This window comes from Lagopus leucura, unplaced genomic scaffold (assembly GCF_019238085.1).
Source record: "Lagopus leucura isolate 7727_CA_CO unplaced genomic scaffold, USGS_WTPT01 Super-Scaffold_100039, whole genome shotgun sequence".
In the NCBI taxonomy this organism is placed as follows: Eukaryota; Metazoa; Chordata; class Aves; order Galliformes; family Phasianidae; genus Lagopus; species Lagopus leucura.
The window spans coordinates 3,626,125-3,649,872 of record NW_024962288.1 but is presented as its reverse complement, the minus strand read 5'-3'; the positions used below and the strand labels follow the sequence as shown (position 1 = coordinate 3,649,872).

Sequence of the window (23,748 nt, the reverse complement as noted above, 5' to 3'; positions counted from 1 at the left end):
GCCCCCCGTGCTGCTGCCCCCCGTGCTGCTGCCCCCCGTGCTGCTGCATTGCTTTGTCCTGTGCTCACAGCTTGTCTCTCCTGAGTTAATCAGCGTTGTCAGATCAGTGGTAAGCGGAGGAGCTGGGATTTTGTTAGAGGAGTGCATGTTCAGGAAGAAAAGTTGTACGTGCATCACATTTTCTTAGAGTTGGACAAAATGGGATTTAATATTTTAGGCATTATGAAGTATTTAGAACACACAGTGTTGGTAAAAATCAAGCCAACTTCTAATTAGCAGATGCTGTGAAAAATGATTTTGGATAGGAAACAGTAAACTGATATGAAATTGGATCCCAGTCCACTTGTGCATAGTCCAGCTTGCATGGCTCAGCTGCACTGCTTTGTCCTGTCTGCATGGCCTGTGCTGTGGTAAGCAGTGGCATCGCAGTAGGGATGCTGTGTTGTTTTGGTGTGACTGTGGGCTTCTGGGCCGATGTGCTGTGTAGTGCTGGCACTGAACACACGAGATGATGGTGTGCAGGGTTCTTCCTCCCTTCTGCCTGCCTTTCTGGTTGGTGTTGGGCTGACATTCCCAGCGGTTTCCCTGCACCATGAACGTAGCTTACTCTTGTTATGTATGCTTATATGCATATAGTGTGTCTGTGTTCTGCCTTACTGGGAGCTGAGGTGCCTGGTCCATGTCTCCCACTGGGTGACTGATGACAGGAGGGGTGAGGTGAGGTACCTTCAGTTCTGTCTGTGCTGGAGATAGCAAATGAGCAACTGTAACGAGTTGGCCAGTGCACAAGAGTGCAGTTACTAACTTGGGATGGCATCAGGGTTGCGTGGCTCTGCAGCAGCCATAATTGCTTCTTGTTAATGGAAAGACTATTTTTGTTTAATTGCTGGGAATGCATTCCTCTGGAATGGAGGATCTAACCTTGTTTTTGCTCTAAACCTTGTCCTGTGGTGTAGGCCAGAATCTTGGTCTCCTGTTGATCGTGGCAGAACTTGAACTTTGAAATGAAAGTAGAAACTCTTCCATGCTGTGCTTCAGTTCCTGAAGTTCTAGATGCCAGCAGTAAATCCCTTCTGTCTTTCCTTGTAGTCATGTTTCCCACAAAACAAAGTGTGAGAAAGGCCTGAGTGTTGTGAACTGGGGGGTGTTGGATGCACTGGGAGCTAACGGCTGATGGGTTTATAAATAGCTTAATAAACATTAGAGGAATCTTGTGAGTGAGCACTTGATATATTTTTAAGAGGTTTGAGCTTGCAGCCTGGGTTCTGTAGCGGCAGGTCAGAATTTCATGGGTGCGCCGTGCGTTCAAGTGCTCATAGCTGAGAAGAAAAACAGTGCACAACAGGCTTCGGGATGTGACTGGGAGAACTTCCATGCCAGGGCATGGACAAAGCAGTGAGGTGCACCTTGATGTGCCGTGCTGACCCCTTCTGGGTGGGCTGGTAGTGGCCATAAGTCTCTGCAGGACTAAGAGGATCAGACAGAGAAGGTAAGGGGGGGGTAAAACAGCACAAACTTCTTTGCAGGATCCCTCCTCAGAGAGGTCTAAATGGGGAGGTAGAGCTGCTTGCCCTGCTACTTATGTGCATGTGCAGTGCTCCCCCTGTCACCAAGATCTCCCTGCTCAGAAAAACAAATCAGCCTGAATGTTAGCTCTGCAGGATACCTGGAAGCAGAGCTTGATGGATGTTTAATACCCCACATTTCCAATGTGCTGGAATAAATTGAGCACGTTGGTAACCCTTGGGGGTGGTATCTAAAGGAACTGGAAGCACTGAGCTCTTGCAATCACAGACCAAATCTGAGTTTTGGATATGCATATGGTGAACACAGCCTGAGTGCCTGCTTCTGTGAGCAACTGGCTGCTCACCAAAGGGGATCCCTCAGCACGCGGCTGAGGGCGATGTGCTGCTGATCAGTGCAGGCTGAGCCATCAATACTGAGCTGTAGTGCTGGCTTGGTGTGCCTTATCTCAGAGGACTGCAGCAGACGCAAGGCAGTGAGCTGTTTGATGCTCTGTGTTCTCACAGCAATGCTGGCTGAGGGCGATAGTGTCCTCAAAGACAACAGATGTTTCTGGGAAGCAGTTGGTGCGGATGCCCATGAGGGAAAGGGGTGAAATGAACTCAGTTTTCCTTTTCTGGGATGAGGAAGCATCAGATGTCCTTGTGTCCCAAGAGAGGACCTGGGCAGTGACCTGCGGCAACAGCATTTTCCCTCTGATTTCCCTCGTATCCAGATGAGCCAGCTGCAGCTGCAGGCAGGCTTTTTTCATAAACCTGTGTGGAAAAAAAGTCTAACTTGAAGCCTATTTTTTGCATTACTGTTGCTCTGAGGGGATTATTACCCCCCTTCTCTCCAACACATTGGGAAGGACAGGCACAGCCTCTGCACACAAGCCTGCCCTGCAGCCACCCAGCCTGGCTTTCCTTCCTCTGCTGTACAGAGCCCTGCTGTGGGAGAAATAAGGGGCAAATTGGGCAGACAACAGCTGCCCGGCTTCAGTCATGGCCTCCAAGCTACAGAACCACGAACATAAAATAGTTTTGAAGATGAAAGTATTCCCTAATCCATACTTTTAAAAAATATCCTGAAGATGTGTGGCTTTGGGTCCACTGTATGATCTGTCCAAAGAATGATTTTATGGATCTGCTTTGTCTGCGGGGTATTTTCAGGGGTATTTGGTGCTTTGCCAGCTGTTGGGCATGTCTTTCAAGCTGTGGGGGCTCACTTGGGTTCTCTTTACCACTGGTTGTGTCCCAGGAGCTGAGCGTGCAGGGTTCAGATGGCTTCAAAGAAGGAAGAATTGCAACATGGTGCTTTATAGATGAGCCAAATAGTTGCTGCATTCCAGCTCCTTTGAGCCCTCATCCTTCCTGGTATGTTAAAGAATGTGGGTTTAGCAGTGCAGTGTGGGGTGCTCTTTTATCCTGGGGAAAAAAGCTCATGGTGACACTGCTATGGTTGGGCTCTGTCACTTCTCTGTGTAGCTGCATGCAGGAGATGGTATGTGCAGGAGGTGCAGTGCCGGTCCTGCTGTGTTGTGGCAGTTCCTGGCAGGGACTTGAAGCCTTGGGAAGAGCAATGGGACGCTTGGAAGTGGGTTTGTCCCAAGTTGGTGGTTTTGCTGGCTGCTTGTCACAAGCTTCATTTTCCCACGAGGTGGTGCTGTGGGATAGGGGACTGCATCGAGTGATCACCGCAGGGATTTATGGCACCGAGCGCAGCAGAACTTGTGGCTTTGGTAGCAGAGGAGCAGCGTTGGCTTCAGCGCAGATTCTTCTTCGTAGGAAAATCGAGGCAGAAGGAAAGTACCCGTCAGATCCCGTTAAATAGCACATAAATGATTTGTGCTGAGCCCACGTATGCTCTAGTTATGTTGCTGTGCTCATTAACATTTTGTTAATGAGCAAGGAGTGTGCTCTATATGTAGGAAAAACTCAAGAATATATTCTTAGTATGTATGATAAGAGTTCAACCACTTTTAAATTCGTTTGTGTGAAGGGAATAATACCTGCATGTAACTGCTATCAGTTTGAGGGCTGTGCTGCCTCTGCCCTGCTCCTCTGGCTGCAGTTTCATCCTGGTAGCAAAGCAAGTTATTACCACCTGAGACCTCTCCTGGTAGGGATATGATGTTCGTGTTGGGGGTTTTTTTACTTACTCTGTTGTGCACTTGATCATTTTTTTCCTCCACACTTCAACCTGTCTTTGGCTTTTGCTCTTTTTGCATTGGTCTACAGTGGAGTGTGTGAATTCAATGCGTGCAGTGCACTCTGCACTGTTTTTGTGTTCCGTGTCACCCCTGGAACTGATTCTGCACAGCTTCAGGTCTGCATTTCATTCTGTGCAACATTGCATCCCATGTCTCTGTTTCTTTGCAGTCCTGAGTCCTTGCACACCCAATGCAAAGCTTATGGCCTATTACAAGTGATAGCAATTCTGCACTGCAGTGCATGTGGTCATGCAGAGCATGTCAGCTCCAGAGAAGATGTGATGTTTCTGCCCTGGAGCTCTTCCTGTGGCTTTCCCCTCTGTTTTTGATGCTTTCTATACGGGAGAGTTTTTTGGGGGCTTTTTTTTGATGCTGTGTTCCTGATCTGAGTCTTGTTAGGGACAGAGGTCTTTCTGAACATATCCTGTCCAATGATGTTCTTCATTAATAATGATACTTTTGATCAGCACTGTGGAACGTGTGGGCAGTTCTTGGAAGATTTCTTTGTGTTGTAAAGAAAGTGAATGAATGAACAAACTGCTTGCCGCGAGAATCCTTTCTTGTTGAGAAAATGTCTGGGCTGTGCTCTCTGAAAAAAGATATTTTAGAAAATTGGAAAAGGTCCAGGTGTCAAATGTTAACTTATGCTTTATTTTTAATTTCGAATCCCCACCGTGTAGAAATGAAAGTATTACTGGGGTTTGATCTGGAGTCCTCTGAAGTCAGTGAAAGAGTCTTTCCTCAAAGTGATCCTGCAGCAGTTAGTGCTGGACTGAGAGAGGCTTAATAATTTACAGAGCAAAATTCCCACTGCTGTCTGTTTGCTGTTCAAACACGCTCTGAGCCCAGGGGTGCAGGGAGACATCCACAAATAGAGGCTGCCTTGACTTCAGTGCATAAGCTGGGTCTGGAGGCTGCTCAGCTGATGGCTTCTTTCCCACTGACTCCGTGTGTCTGACTGCTTAAAGCCTTCCCGTGGGTTTTGTCCTCATTCCCAGCACTGGTGTGGGATCCACCCAGCCTGCTGTGCACAGAGCTTTGTGCTCTGAGTGATGCTCGGTTTTCAGTGTTGCACTGGTGAAGTTAGGTTATTCAGACAAATTTGTCTTCTTGTTTGTTTTTATTCTGAGGAACAGCTCAGCCAGGTAATAGGCATCACAGAGTCTATTTCATAACAAGCCAAAACCCCAAATCCCAGCTTGTTTTTCTTCCTTCAGGGCTCTTTGTTAGTGTCCAAACAATGACTTTGAAGCTCTACTTCCACTGTAGGAAGAGGTGATCAGCTGTGTTTTTCAAAGTATTCTTTTTCCTTATTTATGTAACCCTGTCACTCAGGTGTAACCCTCCCCATATCTTCCTTTAACAAACAGTAGTGCGGCTATCCTGCCCGTCTCCTGTAAGACCTCCTGCTCCTTGCTTTTGGAGCCATGTGGCTGTGGTGGTGGTGTTCTCACTTTGGGGTTGCTCAGCAGCTGTGTGACCCAGGGTGACATGCAGTGTGGTGTTGTGGTGAGGACACCCACCTGAGCGGCATTTTCTCCTCAGGCCTTACCTGGGAACAGCTTTCTGCAAAGTGATGTTCAGCTCCTGTTCGTGTACCGATGGCTCACTGGTCATATGCCTGCTCAGTCCTGTCCAGGTGTAAAGCTCTGGCTCTCTTAATCTCATCCAGAGGTGCTGCATCTCACCAGCTCACTCTGAACATTGCTGGATGAACCCTCAGACCCCTCTCCAGTCTTCCTCCTTGATTTGCCTCCAATACCATCATTATCATTCAGGTCATCGTCCCTATGCTGCTTTTGACATGGATTTCCCTCTGGGTCCTGATGTTTAAACTACTGAATTTGTCAGTCTTTGTGCCTGAAATGCAGAAAAATAAAACCTCAGCCCTTCTGATCCACCTGTGCTGGTTGAATGCTGGTGCCTAGTAGCATACCTGAGGCTTGTGGTTCCTTCTGGTGCTTCCAGGTAAGCACAGCACAGGGAGGGTTTGATACCTGCAGGAGGTCTGGAGCTTGGCCAGCTGGCTGCAGGTTTGATGTGGGCTTGTTCACGGATGCCTTGAAGCCAACCCAAATTTATTCATTAACTATGCTTCCAGATCAACAGAAAACCTGGAGAAGTGCCACAGATCTCTTCTTCCCCTCAGAAAGACTTTTTCAGTTAGCTCAGGCATGTCAGAAACTTGGGAATGGGCTCTCAGCTGCTGCTTCATCCTTGTCTTTGGCCTCAGCGATGCAGTCTTGCCTTGTTAACCTCAGTTGACATGTTTCTCTAATCTTGTTTCTGCCAACTTGCTGTGACCATCTCTGCCTACATGTCCATCCCTCTCACACTGCTGCAGTGCCAGGAAAGCTGTTGTCTTTGTTTCTGATGACTCTCCAAGTGCATTCCTTCCCTGATGCCGACCTGTGCCCTTGATAACCATCTCTGCAGCCTCCCGTAGCTATGACAAACTACATGTCAGATTCTTTATGCTGGCCCTTTACTATCTTCCTCTAACATCTCTAATGCTTTTCACCCCCAGACCTTGAACCTCAGGCAGCCTGCTGTACAGTGGGATGATTGTCCATAGGGCTGCGCAGTTTTCTTGATCCTACTGCTTTCCTTCTACCTTGCACTGAGGGCAGCAGATTGCAGGGGATGAGGGCTGTGCGAGAAGTTGGCATGCTCCTTGTGCTACCCTCGGCCTCTTGCTCCCAGTGCAAGCTCAAGCTCTGCTCTCTAATTGATGCTGTCCCATTAGCTTTGTATGTGGCACCCACATCCTCTAAGGAAAATGTTTGCTTCGCCTGGTACCTTGAGTATCTGGCACAGCTGAGTCACAGACCAGTTTAGTTCAAGTAATTACTAGTTGCATCCCAGGGAAAATTGTCTCCTGTTTTTCTGTTGGCAAAAGCTTCTCCTGTTGGTGTGGGAGATAAATGGGGTGTGCTGGACAGTGGTTGTGGCCCAGATCACTCTGGCTTGCTTTCTCTGCACCCAGCAGGCTTTGTTAGTGGCCCTCGGTCCCCACAGCTGAGGTTGTGGAAACTGGGTCACGTTAGTGAGGAGGAATACAAAAGGACAGTGTGTGAGCCTGGCAGGACAGAGCCAAAAGGCCAAGGCACAGAATGATTACAGAACCAGGAAGAACACAGGATGCAAAGAAGCTACAGTCTGGTGTATTAGATGCAACAGGAAGACAGGGTGAGGAGGGAAGGCTGTGGATGAAATGCCTGGCATGCTGCAGTGTTTCATTACAATTTTCTTCAGCTTCAATTAAACTGTCTGGCAGCCAACACAGAGAAGAAATTACAAGAAAAAATGTGGACTGTTCTGAAGTCAGGTAGGTGCAGAGAAAGTCACTGTAGGGTGTGTAGAGAAAAGGCTGGAGCAGTCACAGAGCTGCTCACTACTGTTTTTTGAGACCTTAAGAAGAATAAGGGATGTTGTGGGAATACAAGAAATATTCAGAGCAGCAGCTGTGAAGCAAGATAAACAGCATGAGAACCAAGGACACCTCTAGAAGAAGAAGAAAAAACAAAAGGAATGGCTCATGGCTCTGATTGGATGAATGCCTGCATGCACAGTTAAGGAGTGTTTGTAGAATACTCTGTTGACACGTAAGGGTGATGGAAAGGTAAAAAGGGAAAGTTGTGATTGTATATAAGTGATGTGTTTGGATCATTCACATTTGAGTCTGTGCATCAGATGCTGCAAACGGTGCCTGCTGTGTGGAGCAAAACAAGAACACCTCCACTTCTCGGTCATTGATCACATGGCAGATGATAACCTGGTACCAGCATTGCAAGAAAACTACACAGCAATGCTGTCCAAGCTGTACTGAAGACTCAGGTATGATGTAACAATCAGAAACAAGTTTATTTGAATAACAGCATCTCATCTCAGTCATCAGATCCCACCGTTTATCAGATGTTTCCATGCTGCAGACATGGATGTAGAACTCGCTAGGAGAGACAATTAAATTCACAATTGAGCCAGGCTGTGCGAGCCTGGTCTGGCAGTGCTGCCCAGCTGAACTATGGAGGGATTGTTTGGTGTGTGCCTGCACCATTCTGCAGGCCAGAAGGAATCGTTCAGCAGATTGAAGGATCTCTTCTTAAGGAAGTTAACAACCTTGCCTTGTTTGCACAGCTCGAGGACTGGCCCTACGTGGGTTCCAGCATGATATGTTTGGCCTCATCTCAAGGCAGGAAATAGCATCCAGCCCTTATAATGAGTGGGATTGTGTGTTTCTTTCTCATTGGCATTGTTTTGTAATTTGTTGTATTGTAAATAATGTATAGGTTCCATAACGAGTGATGAAAAACAGCTGCATTACCCTCTGGATGGTATTACAGTAACATCAGTAATGGTATGAGAGAGTGGGTGACTTTCCCATGTTACCAGCGCAGTCTCAAGAATTAGAATTATTGGACATTACCTAGGTTGCTGTGTGCTGCTTCGATTTTAGTAGTAGATTGAATGTGAATTCAACAGGGTTTGATGTTACCAGTGCTGGAATCTATGGGAATAGTGCTTTTAGTGTATTAGTAACATTTGGTGATGACGCTATTAGCCTATCAATTAGCCTTTTCTTAATTGGATTCCTGTGTGTGTGTGAGTGTGCGTATGTTGACTAAAGCTCATAACCCTCTGTGCTGCTCTGAATGCATTGTTTCCTAGCCTCTCTGCTCCTGCAACATCCTGCCTCTCAAATCCAAATGTGTTTTGAAACAGTACTGCTGAAGCTTCAGCCACATTCACCGAGTTAGAATGTTAGCCAGCTAGGTAATGCCCCTAGTGATACTCCAGCACACTTGCCCACTAATATTGATTTTATCTGACATGCAACTTCATAAAGTTGTGTGACCATTAATTTTCTATTAGCCCAAAGGTGTGGTTGTGAGCACTCTAAAAGCATTTGTTGAACAAATTTTAGTGATCATTCAAAAATCAATATATCAGAGTATATGTAAGTTGAAGACTCTTTCTAACCAGATATAGATTAATACAGAAAGGGACCCTCAGGGATTCTCTTCCAGGTTGCAGGAACTTGGGCCCGAGGACAAACGTGTTTGTTCTTTTTAGTAGGTTTAACAGTATTCCTTGTCATTGTGCTATGTTTGCCTTGTCTCTTTGCTTACATTTGGAGTATTGTCAATCGATGCCTTGATTGAGTTATAATGATTAATATAATTAGTATTATTATTTTATAGCATGGTAATAGACTGCTAATAAATAAAAAAGGGGGAATTGTGGGAATACAAGAAAAACTATTCAGAGTAGCAGCTGTGAAGCAAGATAAACAGTGTGAGAACCAAGGATACCTCCAGAAGAAGAGAGAAAGCAAAAAGAGCAGCTGGTGGCTGTGATTGGGTGAGCGCCTGCATGCACGGTTAAGGAGTGTTTGTAGAATGCTCTGATACGTAAAGGTGGGTGGGAAAGCTTAAAAAAGGAAACTTGTGATTGTATAGAAGTGGTGTGAGAACTTGTCATAAACCACTTGCATTGTTCGTCTGAGTCTGTGCATCAGGCGCTGCAGGACGTCTCCTGGTGAAGATCAAAAATAATTCCTTAAATTGGGGTAAGGAGACTCCAGAAAGGTGCAGAGCAGTGAGTTTAATTTCATGATTTGTTCCAGTGCTTTCCTGGAAAGATGGCACAAAATGAGGTCAGAAGCGCTGTGTTGAAGCCACTCTTAAACCATCAGTATCATCTGCTGTTGCGGTGCAAAGAGAGACAGTGGATACAATGTAACCTGGTTTTAATTAAGCTTTTGATTTTTTTTTTTTTCCTTCCCTTAGATTTTCATAAAGAAACTGCATTAGAAGAAATTATCACATGGTGTTGTAAACTGGTTGGAAAACCATGCTAGAGAGTTGTTTCTTCTCAAAACAGACAGCAAAAGTGGGTAAAGTGGGTTGTAAAGTGGGTTCCTGCAAGTGTGTACCCTGGATTTACAATCATTATTTTCACTAATAATGCAGAATATGACACAGTTATTAAATTTGCACACGAGATGAAGCAGAAGGCGTTGGGTGAAGCTGTGTCAGAAAGTTTAAGATCCAAAACAGTCTGAAAAAGCTATTTCTGGACTGATTCAGCTCAACACATTTTGCTTTCAGTTTTGAGCTTGAGGAAAATATCAAAAATGAAACTGAATTTGATAAGGATTTTCATTTTTACATCCCATGGAGGTCAAGTCTTGCTGTGTGTGAAAGCTCTTGCTGGTTTCTGAAGTGATTGATTCTTCAGGGCAGAAGGCCACGCTTCTGTGTGATGTGGTGATGAAGTGAGATGCAGTGCCCCACAGCTTGGGCTTTGCTTTTCAGATAGATGAGACTTGTGCAAGAGGAAGCACTCCTTCCCAGAGCCAAGGAAGACCCTTCCATGGGGCTTTCCCCGAACTTTGAGTTGAGTTTTAGAATCAGGACCTGATCTGGATCTTCCTTTTGCATCACCTTGTATTTATAAGAATACTCTGTGTAAGGGGAAATCCATAGGCCAGGGACATTGTGCTATCATGTAGTAAAATATGGGCTTCCTCACTATTCAGTACTAGAATGTGCTGGGTGATACTGGGGTCTGAACAGACAGCCGTAAAGCAACAGATGTGCTGGTGTTGTTTTTCATGCTTAAAAGTAGGAGACTAAGCTGCAGCATCACACAGGATGGAAGGCTATCGTGAGCTGTGAGCGACACCAAGACAAATGCATGCATCCTTCCCTTGTTAATGGGTGTCTGACTGTACTGGGGGAGGGCAGCCTGGTGGTCAGGAGCTGAAAGGAGGCTTGTGTCAGTTTCTGTGCAACTTGGACGAGTCTCTAAAGCACAAATTTAAGATACTGAGGCCTACAGCAGCCTTTACTTTCAGGCTGACACTTCCAGGCTGGCTTATGGACTCTTGTAAAACTTCAGCCCTTAGACTTCTTGAAGGTGAGTCATTGGAGAGTCTGTCATGTTACTTGGTCATGCTACGAGAGGTTCACTGGTTCCCTGTGCCTTCAGCTGGTGGTGTGCTGATCACCAGGGCTCTGTCACACAGCTATTATGGCACCAAGGAAATGAGTCCTTGGGATAAGTGTGAGGAACCCACCCCAATCTGCCCTGTGTGCTTCTGCATACACATTTCTTCTCCTAGAGTCTCAGTCCTCTCATTTGCAGCAAGACCTTTGCGGTCTTTGCCTTTTTGCACATCTCTTTGACTTATCCCCTTCTCCATCAGGGTTGGCAGGTGTTAAAGGTGAGCAAAGTGCAGCCAAAGACTTGGGTTGGCACACACCCTGTCCTGGGGCCACTGTCAGCATCAGGAAAGGAGGGTTCTGTGCCCCAGGGATGTCCCTTAACTGCTGACTGCTTGAATAGCCTTGGCTGATGTATCTGGTGGCTCTAGGTCTGTCTTGTGCGTGAAATAACAATTGTTCTGCTCTCTATCTGCCTTGAGTGGTCAAGTAGAGAAGCCCAGTCTCAGGTTGGTCTCTTTGTGGGGTAACTCAGGGCTTAGTGCTGTTGGTGCTGTTCTACAGCTGTCAGGTACAAAGTGCTGGGAGTCATGCCCATGGCAGAAGAGGTTTTTGGTACCTTAAAATCCGGGCACAGCTGGTAATCCCCTTTCAGATTCATTCACAAAGCGTGCATGGCAATGTTAAGAAAAGCTCTCTTGGCCAAGGTAATACTCTGAAGCTTGCCTTGGCTATAAATCTGCACAGTATTTTCAGAAATCCCTTTCTTATTTGAATGATTAAGAAACAGTTCCCCCACACCCTATTGTTATTGTTAATGGCAGTATCTTGCTGCCGGAGTTTCAATTTATGGAAACATTTCTTTCAAGAGCCGCTCTCTGACTGCCTTTTGGCTAATTGAGCTGAAGCATCAAATTACAATTAAATCAGAGCTCAGAAAATGGTTGTAATCAGGACCCTCTGAGGGCTGTTATTCTTACTTTTTGTAAATCAAGATGCAAGAGCGTGCTTCGAGTACAAGTTCTACCTTTATTTTTTTTCCTTTAACAAAAGGCTAACTTGAGAATTGTTGGGTTTTTGCCTCTGATGTGTGTGGGAGGTGGCTTGAAGCAGCAATCTGCATACTGTGGTCAAAGGACAAGACAGTGCATCTGCAGCAACAGGAACGTACTGGGTTATGTGCTGTTTGCCAGGGGAGGAAGCAATTTCCCCATGGTGACTAAAGGCCTCCATTTCCCTGCCAAGGTCAGCGGAAGCATCCTCTACCTTTGGCTACATCATAATTGCATTAATAAAGACTGAAGCTCCCAGGGGCAAAGACTGCAATTAGAGGCAGTATCAGAAGCTTCATTGCTCTCCACTGTGCTCCCCTGCAAGCAGACAGGCTCTGTCTGAATTCATTGATGTCATTCTGTGCCTTTGAACATACAGCTCCTGATGTGCTTTCTGGCACCTGGCAGGTCTCTCTGTGGCTGTAAATGGGTGCTGGGGGTGGGGTGCTAATGTGAAAACTGGGACTGCTCCTCACTGTCTGCAGCGTGGGGGAGATGACACAGGAGTGGTCTTCAGGACATTGATGAAGACTGGAGGGTTTGGGGGCATCAGCTGGTTTTTATCAGGAAGGAGGATTGTGATCACCATGTGATGCTGTCTTGGTGCAGTTTCTGGCTGCTCTGAATCTCAGTGTATGTTATGGTCAGGAATAATGTTAGCACAGTTCACATTGTCACTGTGCACTTCTATGCTACTTGTGGAGAGGTTGCTGGGCCTGGGGTTATCATGGCTGTCCCCATGCAGAGCTGGAACATACCAATGAGAAGCACTCATGGTAATGGAGAAGCTGCTCCAGAGTGAAGCAGAATCCCCACAGCGTCTGGGTAGGGGAAAGATGAGTATGAAGAATGGGGGAAAGCTGTGTTACTGGCAGAGAAGCTTCTCAAAAGCTTTTTGTTTTGGTGGAATAATAAAACTTAGTGCAGCTGGAGTGAGTAGCAAAATATCTTAAAATCAAATAAGCTTTGATTTTTAAACGAGCACTAATAATACTGGATCAATGCTTGAAAGTCAATTACAGTTCGGCTAAGCTGTGACCTTTAAAACCTCCCAGAATTGCTCTGCTGCTGTTGCCAGTGACACACAGAAGCTTCCAAGTTTGCCCAGAGTAGGAATCTGTATTCACTTCCAGAACCTGCACTTTGATTAGAATAAGATGGTCTTCAGCATTCAGTCTTCTGAAAGAGGGCAGAATTCCTTCACGTCTGTGGAATTGTCAAGAAGTATTGAAAAATACACTTGTCCATCTGATATTGGACACTGATGTGCTCTCCTGGCATCTGCCCGGTTGGTTGTTGAATGACAGCCATTTGTGCCTTCAGAAATGGAACAGTCCCCTGGAGTGCACAGGACTTAGCAGTCCAGGAGGCCCCTTCAAAACACGGCAATGTTATGGCTGCAGTCCTGCTGTGAGCATCTCCTGAGGAAGCTGGAGGTAGGACTGTGTTCAGCTCCATGGGGCATCAAAAAGTTGGTCTCAGGATGTCCTAAGAAACCCAGAAATCAGCATTGTGGGGTGGTCTTCGTAGACCTTCCTAGTAATTTTTTCCCCAGCATAAATACATTAGAAATCAGTCTCACAACTCATAGGTGTCAAAATGAGTGAGAACAGCTTCACAGAGGCCCTGGATCAAAGAGTGCTTTGTGGAAACCTTGGGTTTGCCTAACACAATTATTCCTCAATTATACAACACTTAATACTTCAACAGCATAAAGAAAAGCTAAGTAAGGATTTGCATTGCTGCATTGGTTGATGGAGGTGTGCCATTGTGGCTGGGTTGTGGGCATCTCTGCTCTATGATAAAGGGAATAGGAAAGACCTGTTCCTACTCCAAGTTAATCCTCTGTGAGTGTCCTTTTAATTACACTGATGCCAATCAGGTGAGTGAGCATCTCTGTGCACCTTGGCCTCATTGATGCACTGATGAACCTGGGATGCTTTACTGAGAGTAGAAGAAGCTTCTGGAAAATGTACCTCCTGAGGTTTTCCAATTACTGCTGCCCTTTGTGTGTTTTGTTCCTTTTGCATTGATTTGGATGGGTTCGGAGATATCGGGCTAGCCAGGATGATAAATAAATTAACCTTTATTAATTAGACTATTTAGGAGTGATTCATTTATTTCATTTCAGTATTTATGATTCACCGGCGCTATTTTCTGCTCTGCCTCGCAATCTGTTTGTCTCGAATTTCAGATTATTGTTGCATCTGTTTGAGATCTTTTAATAGGGGGGAGAGTTATGATAGCAAGATTATAGATGCACACATAAACAATGTATGACTAAATTGAGAGGCTTGGCATATTACCTCGGGCTGCATGCCATGCTGACGCGGCTACCAGGACTGTCTGGCCTAGAGCTGCTGCACGTCTGTCTGCTTTGGAGAGGAGAGGTGATAGCAGTGGCTGTCTGTTTCTGGCCTTGCTGATGTACCTGGCTGCACAATTCCTCCTGTGTAGGACAGAGCCATCTCTCTGACCTGGTTTTGGGAGGAGTTTGGGTTCGATAGAAGCACGTCATGTGGTTCCTTTGCTGTGGATGCTCTTGAGGCTGAGCAGAACCTTCCTGCGTTTCCATTTTGTGCATGTACACAGAGCATGGTCTGAGCTGTATTTCGGTCCATCACTGCTGAGCTAAGACCATAGCTGTGGCTCCAACCTGCCCCAGGCACCTGCTATGCCCAGCAGTGGTACAGCTCTTGCCTTGCCTCACCCATTGTGGTGGCGAGCAGACGCAAGACCATGCTTAGATTGTAGTTACACTTCTCTCTGCTCTAGGCTTGTGCTTATTTAATATCCTCTTCCTGAGGAGTCAGAAGCACGGCAGAAACTGATGGTTTTTTTTTTTTTTTTTTTTTTTTTAATTTGACCGATTCATTTGATTAAGCTCTTTACAGAGGTGCTGGAACAGCTGCCCAGAGAGGCTGTGGATGCCCCGTCCATCCCTGGAGGTGTTCAAGGCCAGGTTGGATGGGGCCCTGGGCAGCCTGGTTTAGCATTAAACGTGGAGGTTGGTGGCTCTGCCTGTGGCAGGGGGGTTGGAGCTTCATGATCCTTGAGGTTCCTTTCCAACCCTGTCCATTCTGTGATTGTAGGAAAGCTGCTCAGGAGGGGAATTTAGGGAGATGAAGAAAAGGGCGGCTGTTCTGGGACGGGCAGCTTGTGCTCTGCAGGACTCTGAGCAACTGCATTTCCCAGGGATTTGTGGACATGTTTTCCCTTATCAAAGTTGTTCCTGGTTCACACAGCCTCAGTTAATCTGAGATGTAGCTCCTAGTTGCACTGTGGACGGATTCTGTAGATTCTTGTGGCAATGTGCACCCAGCCAGGCTCTGCTATCTGTCTCATTGCTGGGGTTGAAGCTGTCGTTGCACAGAGGTTCTTTATCACGGACAGTGAAGCCGTGTTTTCTGCATGGGGTCAGGGTTGTGTGTTGACAGGCTCTAATAAAGCCATTTTTCTTCCGCAGCCTTGATCAGGCAGATCTGCTTGGGATGCAGATCAACAACTTAGCTTCAGTTGGGTGTGTTGGAACAAGCCTGACTCTTTCAAGGCCAAGTGGGAAAAATGTGCTAAGCATGTTTGGAAGACCTCAAAGGTCTGCCTGCAGCTCCTATGCTGGTGCATCCCCCTAGGCATGTGATTCCCATCTTTAAATTCAGAGCAGAGCACAGTTAGCCTTCAATGGCATACTTTCCTCTGCAGCCCCATCAGCATATCTGAGAGCAACATTAATACTTCACAGTGCAAGTCCCAAACATCCCAGCTCTGCTAGGAGCAAGCAGCAGGCTGAAGCACCCCGTGATAAGTGAGCTGAGGGTTAGGGAATGGCTGTGTTGGAACGAAGCAAAATGTGAATCCATTTGTTTCTTCGTGTTTTCTGGAAAGAGACACAAATAGCTTGCACACAGTGCTTTTTATTTGCAGTTTGCATGTTTCTGGTTTTCTGGTTGGTTTGTATTGGTGTTTGTCTAATAGAGGATATATCATACCTCCTTGCAAAATTTTTAGGCTGCTTTTAGGCAGCAATAGGCAACCCAGGGAGACGCTGAGGCTTTGTGCATGGCTTCTGTCTTAAGGTCTGCTTTTAGACATTACTTAATGGGAGTATAATACCGACTACCTTCAGGTAGGATGTGAAAAGGGGGGAAATACAGATTTCTTAATGTGCTGTTGGGATGGATGAAGCAGTTCCCTCAGGAGGGGGATGGGATTAAATCCCCCTAGCAATGCGTGCTGCTGGGCTTTACCTCTAACAATAGCTCTGTCTCAAGCTTTGAAGTGTCCATTTCTTATTGGAAACATCGTTGTGGGGTAGCTGGAGTGAAGTTCTCAGAATCTAGCCTTGGGAATAGACAGCTTTCTTTGCTGGAATACACAGCAAATTCACTGTTGTTTTCTTTTAAACGGATGACTTACAAATAAAAAGAAACAATAACCAATCTTGACTCTAAACAGATTTAAAAATTGCTTGTAGGATGTCAAGGTTGCCCATTGTCAAGACAGGCTGGTGAGATATGAGCTCCGATCAGTCATGCTCCAGCAGTTCTGCATGTTGAGTAGGTGAGAGGTTAAGAAGTATCTATAATAGAGGTGGTTTTGGCAGATTGGTTAATGGGACCATAACTTCCTCCTCCCACACATCCTCGCAAAGCAAGGCTTTTTCTCTTTGTCTGTCCCTTACAACTTACTTGGAGCTGTGAAGCCATCTGTGTTTGTAAATCAGCAAATTCTCAGCTGAGCTCCTCTGCATGCCGCTTTTACAGGCAAATAGGAATACCTCACAGGCTTTGGAAGCAAAGGTGATGGCTTCAGAAACATTTCCTGGCAGGCCTGCTTCCTTTTCAGCAGCCCTGCTTTATGCCCAAGGACTTGAGAAGCAGCAGCAGCAGCTCCTCCTGAAATAGCCACAGCCCAACATGCCTGAGGTGCTTTAGCAGCAATGCTGAGGAGGATTTGCTAAAAGGTTTTTCATCTTGACAGCGAGTGGCCTCTGCTGTGTATGCCCTGCAATTAAATAGGAAAGGAGAGAGCCTGTGTGAAGTTTGCATCCTCAGACCTGAGGTTTGGCCACACATCCCTGTGAGCCGCTCCTCGCTGCAGCTGCTTACAAATTCAGAGAAAGTTTTCTGATGAAGAACTGCAGTGGAGATGCAGACCTGTGTTACAGTGCTAAAGAACCTCTGGCAGCTCCATTCTCCCTCTCCAGGAATGTGTGCTTCTGAAAAGACTTCACTGTGTGAAGTTACAGTATTAGTGTAACTTGTCTCCTGTCAGCAAATTGTTCATCTCCACAGTGAGTGTGATGGATCAGCTGTCCTCTGCAGCCATGGAATGAGAGCATAAAGGCCATCAGTGCTAATGAACCACATTCACTTGGATCTCACTATCTGCCTATACAAAAACAGGGCTTTATTGCAGGATTCGAGGCTGCAGGGAAGGCTGGGGCTGTGGAATGGCTGGCAGGAACCTTTCTGAACCTGCTGCTCTCTGGGCTGCCCATCTGACTTCAGTGCTTTGGCCTGGCTGGGCCTGCTCTGATTTTCATCTGTCAAAGTCAGATCAGTCCAAAGCACTGCTTTCCCCTCCCTCGTTTGATGCGTCTGCCCCGAGGTTTCAAAAGAACAGCTTGGTTCTTGCAGATGCGCACTGGGGCAGAGCAGGGTTAATAATCTGGGTCTCTGGGTTGGTAAATATTCTGCAGGTTGGTTACCTGTAGGTACACCAGAGCAATGCCACACTTTAATTTCTCCTTTTTACAAGGGTTACTGCTGCCTTAACCCCTGTTCTCTCTGTTCTTCCAGACTATGTCCTGCCTGCACTCAGGCTTGTTGGCTGCTTGCTGGCAGAACCAGCAGCAGCACAGGCACATCTTGCACTCGAGCTGCTCATACTGTGCTGCTCCCACCCTACTGTGCCCATTGGTCTTGCCTGGCTTTTGTGCAGCACTGGGTATGAGTTCTCACCAGAATTAAGGACCTTGGATACAGGGGCTGCTGCAAGGTCAATTTCAGCTCTGATCCTCCTGGAGTCCTCGCAGTGCTGGTCTGGACCAACACATGATGTGTATGTGGGTATCTGACCGTAATGTCAGCTGGGTTTCAGGCTTTTATCTCAAAACCATCTCTTATGGTTTCCTCAGCCTCTGCTGAGCAGCACTGTCTGCCACGTGAAGACAGCAATAATTTGTTTTATCAAACTCACCCGTTTGTGGCTGCAGAAAGCGATTCAAATGCTTGAACTCCTCAAAGCACTGGATGCAGTCTGCAGAACATGTGTACATGCTGTGGTGCTGATGGGGAGATCTGGGGAGCACTGGGACACTGCAGCGTGGCTTGCTTCACCTATTGGACAGGGAAATTGGGACAGGAAAAGGTGTCTACGTGGGAAAGAGTTTGCAACATATACAGTTTTTCAAGGTGTGCGTAGCAGGGCAATTACCTTGACAAGACCTCAGGCTCCTCCTTGTCCCATGGTGCCAACACACCCAGCAGCCACCATGTCCTTTCACTCTCCTATTGGCTCCCATCCATGCAAAAGGCCTCAGCTTCTATAACCAAAGCAGGTACCTGGGTGGCAGCAGGGTCTGTGCAGGCAAACTGCCAGGGAGCAAACTCCTCCTAGTTGGCTCTGGTTCTTTGCTCCCCGGCTGGCAGGGGTCAAGCAGAGTGGCCTGGCTGCAGAACGAGTGCTCTTGGGGAGCAGCGCTGTGTGTGGGTCTGCTTGGTGCAAAGCGGTGATCCAGCGTTCAGGCATTCAGGAGCAGCTGCAATACAGAGAAATAAAAGTCATACCCATAAATAAGAGTCGAACTAATTTAAATTGCCCTTGCAAAATAATTAGGAGCTGTTACAGATTCAGATCTGTGTGCTCCCTACTTGCAATGCATCACTGGCAAAGCGGTGAGCCCCTTTCTACTCTGTTTGCTCTTTCTGGAGCATTTTGAGGTGCAGTCATATTGGACAGCAGTGAAAGCAACACTTACAGCACAAGCTGGGCTTCCTGCAAAGCTCCCCAAAAAAGGCCTTTCCTCATTTCATACCAATAAAAAACAAAAAAGCAAGAGTGGAGGGCAGAGAAACAGAGCCTGAAGTGTTTAGGAGCAAATCTTTCTAACCTTGCTATCACATACTGCTTTCTTTTAATTAAAAATTTACCCTCCATATTATTATCTTTCCAGGTGCTCCTGGCTGTGGGCAAACATGGTTCCTGCTCACCTGCAGCCTTCTTCCTGCCCTGTGCTGTGTGTGTCCAGCATCTGGCTGCTCATCAAACAGGACTGGGAGCAACACCGTCCCAAATGGAATCTGCTCCGTGACTCACGGTAATTACAAAAACAAGAATGAAACCAAAAAGGGGTTCTGATGAACTGGAAGCTTTCCTGGGAAGATCGAGAGCTGCATCTGATTGCCTCGAGCCGACTAAAGAGAAAATAAACCCACGAGGGGGTGGGGAAAGCTTGATGATAGTATAAAAGGTGCTGTGCTGTGTATTTTAGATAATAGATTCAAAATTACCCTGCCAGCTTCAGTGGAGGAAGAGCAGCTGGGGTGAGGCTCGGCCACCAGTGGATTTGGGCAGAGCTGTGAGCAGTGGTGCCCCTGTTCTGTTTGCTGGTGCTCCCCCAGCCCTGTGCAGGGACCTCTGCTCACATCCCACCGTGCCTCACTCCGTGCCCTTTACGAAAGCTGAGAATAATCTCTATTTATTTGCTGGCATTTGGCAGTCTGGTGGTATAAACTTGTTTTAGATTTATTTTGTGCACCTGTGTCTCTTAAAGGTTGGGGTAACGTGTTAAACTGTTGCTGCTGCCCTTTGAGCTGTGATCCTAGGTTAGTAATGAGACTTTTCTCCAGACCCCAGTGCTGTGCCTTTTCCCTAAGGAGATCCGGAGCCCCTGTGGAACAGCTGCTCAGGGCTTGTCATGTGCATTTGATAAGAAATGTTATTTTCCAGCTTATAGTCAAGTATTGCAAATAATTACAAACCAGAGCTCTATATTTGTGTAGCTTAGTGTTGTTTTAACTCTCATTGATCAATGCTTGCCTTCAATCTAATGCATGAAAAATTCTATCAGGGATAATGCTCATGCAGTGTGAATCTGTTAGAAACAGATCCTTGGGTGCTGCATCCGTGATGAGATGTTTTCAAGAGGGTATTATATGTCTCTCAAAGACTTTGGAAGGGAGAAGTAAAGAGTCCTATGAGACAACTGAGGCTGATCTGATGGCTGCACACCAGGGGGCTGCTTGCGTGCAGTACAAACCATGTAGAAGCAAGGATAAGGAAGAAGAGAAATGAAGGGGGCAGTTAAGATGAGACAGGTACACGTCTTGGTGGGAGTTTGGAAGGAGAGCTGCACTGCTGCATGGATGCTGGCATTGGGCTGCTGGCTGTGACAGAGAGTGCTGAGCTGCCCAGGGCTGTCTGACAGACCCAGAGGGATGGGTGAGCCTGGGATGTGGCTCCCAAGTCCTCAGTTAACGATTCTTTAGCTGAAAAAATAACACCTGGGAGATGCTTTTCGCTCTTCTCATAAGGGTACAGTGAAAACCCAGCATAACTGAGACAGATCTGATTTAAAAGTTCATGCTTGGTTTTCCTTAGCTCTATCACATGCCACGCTTCTCTCTGCTTGAGCATGGAGCAACTTTGGGAAAGGAAAGCAATCCCATCGCTGGATGGCTTAAATGCCATCTGTGCGTGACAGTGACAGGGTCACAGCCATGCACAAAGCACACATGGGCATTCAGGGGTCTCAGTCCCTCACAGCATCTCCCTGCACATCCCTGCAGAGCAAACCTGGTGACAAAGCCTTTCAGTCAGGTTCATCATCCCTGAATGAAACCGTTTTTATTTTTTCCCAAATGCTGTTTTGGTAATAAACGAGTTCACAGCCAGAAGTGGGTGAGACTGAAGGTATAATTAGAGGTGCATTCATCACTCCTGCTGGTAATTGTTTTCTAAGAACATGTGAAAAGAGAAATTAATGCCTTGTGAAGTGCTGCACAGCGTGCAGGTATGAGCCACAGGTCTGTGGAGTGGATGGCCCCTGTCCCCATGATGGTCCCCCAGGTCCCCAGGAGGGTGTAGGGGCAACCCAGGGCTGTGAGAGCATGCCAGGTGAAAACCTGCTGGGGAGATTTACGGAGCTGGGAGGGAAATCTGGTGCTCAGCATTGCATTCTGAACTGCTGAGACTTGCTGTCTGCAGGGGGGCAAAGCGAAGAAAAAGGCAGAAAATGAAACAAAAGAGTTCCTGCAAGTTTGGGACTGAGCCTTCACCTTCTCCATGACAGCTTGCATCAAAACAAATCTATATTAAATAACTGTGACTGAAAACGATGCATTTCTTGATCTGGTGGTGGTGAGGGGGGTTTAAAAGTCTCCCAGTGAAAATGAGGTCAGTTGATGTGTGCCTTGGTTGTTTATTCCACAGAATCAAAGTGGAACGAAGCGCTCAGAAGCAGGATAGCAGCGCTGCCACCAACTGCAGTGCCTCCCCCTGGCTCCCTTCTGTCCCACATTGGGTGGCCCAGCATGGTATGCAGGTATGGGCTGTGATGGCCAAGAGGGGGATGAGTCCCCCATTTGGGGAGAAGGGCTCAGGGAAGAGTAGGGAGTGCCACCTCTCAGTGCTGGCCTGGGATGTACACTTCTAGTGCTGCTTTAATGAAGGTTCTTTTGTACAGAGCTGAAATCAGTGCCCCAGACAGCACTGCTGCTTGCTCTTCAAACAAGTTACTTCCACAAAAAAATGCACACCAGCGTTTTGTTTTATGGGACTTCTAATGGGCCGTAGTGCATAGTATCATAGCCCGGAAAATGACTTTATCGTGGTATTGCAAAGTGATTAGGAAGGCTTGCTGCATGCACTGTGTTTTGTACATGCTGTAAGTGCTGAATAGAAAAATCCATTCTTCCGTGAGCTTTCCTTACTAGCAAACTCTAATAAGTTCTTGAACAACATTCAGTGCAGGAGTCGAGAAATCTGACCACAGTGACATCCCCTTCCCCAGCCCTGCAGGCTGCTCGCAGAGCCTGGTGAGTGCAGCAGCAGATGGTGCTCGTGCTTTGCATGAGCTGCCTGCAGCAGCAGGAGCGTCAGCCTGGCCCTAGTGAGAGTCCTCCAGAAAGCAGAGCTGGAGATGCCAAGCTTTGATGAGCTGCGTTAAGCCTCTCGATGGTGCAGCCCCCCAAATGCCACATAGGCAGCCCGCCAGCCTGTCCTTCAGGAAGGTGCTGATGTTAAATTGTGCGCAGGCAGCAGCACAGCCCCAGAGAGCACCAGGTCATAGAATTGTATCTTAGAATCCTAGAATGGCCTGGGTTGAAAAGGAGCACAATGCTCATCCAGTTCCAACCCCTTGCTGTGTGCAGGTCGCCAACCAGCAGACCAGGCTCCCCAGAGCCACATCCAGCCTGGCCCTGAATGCTTCCAGGGATGGGGCATCCACAGCCCCCTTGGGCAACCTGTTCCAGTGCCTCAGCACCCTCTGGGGAAAAACTTCCCCCTAATATCCAACCTAAACCTCCCCTGTCTCAGTTTCAAACCATTCCCCTTTGTGCTATCACTGTCTACCCCCTGTAAACAACCCCTCCTGTTTATTCACTCCCTTCAAATATTGGAAGGCCACATTGGGGACTCCATGGAGCCTTCTCTTCTTCAAGCTAAACAAGCCCAGTTCCCTCAACCTTTCCTCATAGGAGAGATTCTCCAGCCCTCTGATCATTTTAGTGGTCCTCTTCCTCTGGACTTGTTCCAAGAGCTCTGCATCTTTCTTGTACTGGTGTCCTGGAAAGGTCCCTCTGCAAAAGGAAGCTGGAACCTCAAGAAAGTGCTCTGAGCATCGTGGTGCAATGTCCCACGTGTAGTGTGACCCTGCATAGCAGCCTGCTTTCTTCTTTTTGATTCCCCTCTGTGGGAAGTGGTACGTGAGTTGACTTTGGGATGAAGCTGGAAAAGTTTGAGTGAATGAGGTAGTTGGACAAGGCTCTGAAAAACCAAATGTGCTGGAAAAAGCAAGGGGAAATGGCTTAAAACTAAGACATGGGTGATTGGGTATTAGGAAAAAGTTCTATGCACTTGGGGTAGTCAGGCATTGGCACAGGCTGCCCAGAGATGGTGCCCCATCCCTGCAGACATCCAAGGTCAGGCTGGTTGGGGCTCTGAGCACTGATTCATTGCAGAGGGGTTCTAGCAGATGGCCTTTAAAGCTCCCTTCCAACTCAAACAATTCCACAGTTCTGTGATTCTATGATCTCTTCATTACAAATGCACTCCAAACCCAAATGTGCCCTGTGAGGGACTTATCGATTCCTGTAAACTCCATGCACTCAATATTTTTGGTTTATCACCACCAGTTTAAGACTGCATATGATCTACAAAAGTGTGTTTCTGCTTCAGAAGCAGTGCTCCAACAGGAAGGGGAGTAGCTGTGTGGGGACATAAAGGAGAGCAGCAGTGATGGCTGTACGCGTGCAGATGTGTGCAGTGATGTGCCTGCTGCGTGCAGAGGCACAAACAGGGTGTTTTAAATCCTCCCTGTCGCCTGGACATTAAAAAGCTTTAAAAAAAGGAAGATGAAAATGAATGCTTCTGCGGTTTCCTCCGCACTCATTGAATTTCTGTCCATAGCGTTTACAGACTTTAAGAGGAGCCTGCATAATTACCTTTTCTCGTGATGTTTTTTTTTTTCTCCTCTCCATTTAAAACTCATTGTATTGTGTCATTTTATAGGCGCCAGGAATAAATCTTTTGTCAGCTCGATTGCATTATTATGCAAAGTACACAAAAAAGTGCAGGAATAAAACAGGCTGGGAGAAGCGGAGCGCCGTGCTTCCAACCGCTGCTCTGCCCAGCAGCAAGGCTCCCGCTTTGCTACCATCACCTTTTTCCCAGGCAAACTTCCTCACCCGTGGCCACTGATTGCAAAGAGTTCACTTGACCGTGCTAATGCCTGCGCCAGGGATGTGTATTTAGTGTGAGAAGGAGGACTTGGTGAAGGAGCCATCAGTTACCTCTGCAGAACTGATCC

The 23,748-nt window shown here is 46.9% G+C and overlaps 1 long non-coding RNA gene across 1 annotated transcript in view; it reads left to right on the top strand.

Moving 5' to 3' along the window:
- Positions 1-23,414, top strand: part of LOC122186783 — a 24,516-nt gene extending 1,102 nt beyond the window's left edge. The window contains exons 2-4 of the long non-coding RNA XR_006181185.1: positions 18,892-19,035; positions 21,150-21,261; positions 23,118-23,414. This is a non-coding gene — a long non-coding RNA (uncharacterized LOC122186783). The remainder of the gene's footprint in view (positions 1-18,891; positions 19,036-21,149; positions 21,262-23,117) is intronic.
- Positions 23,415-23,748: the final 334 nt, after the last annotated feature.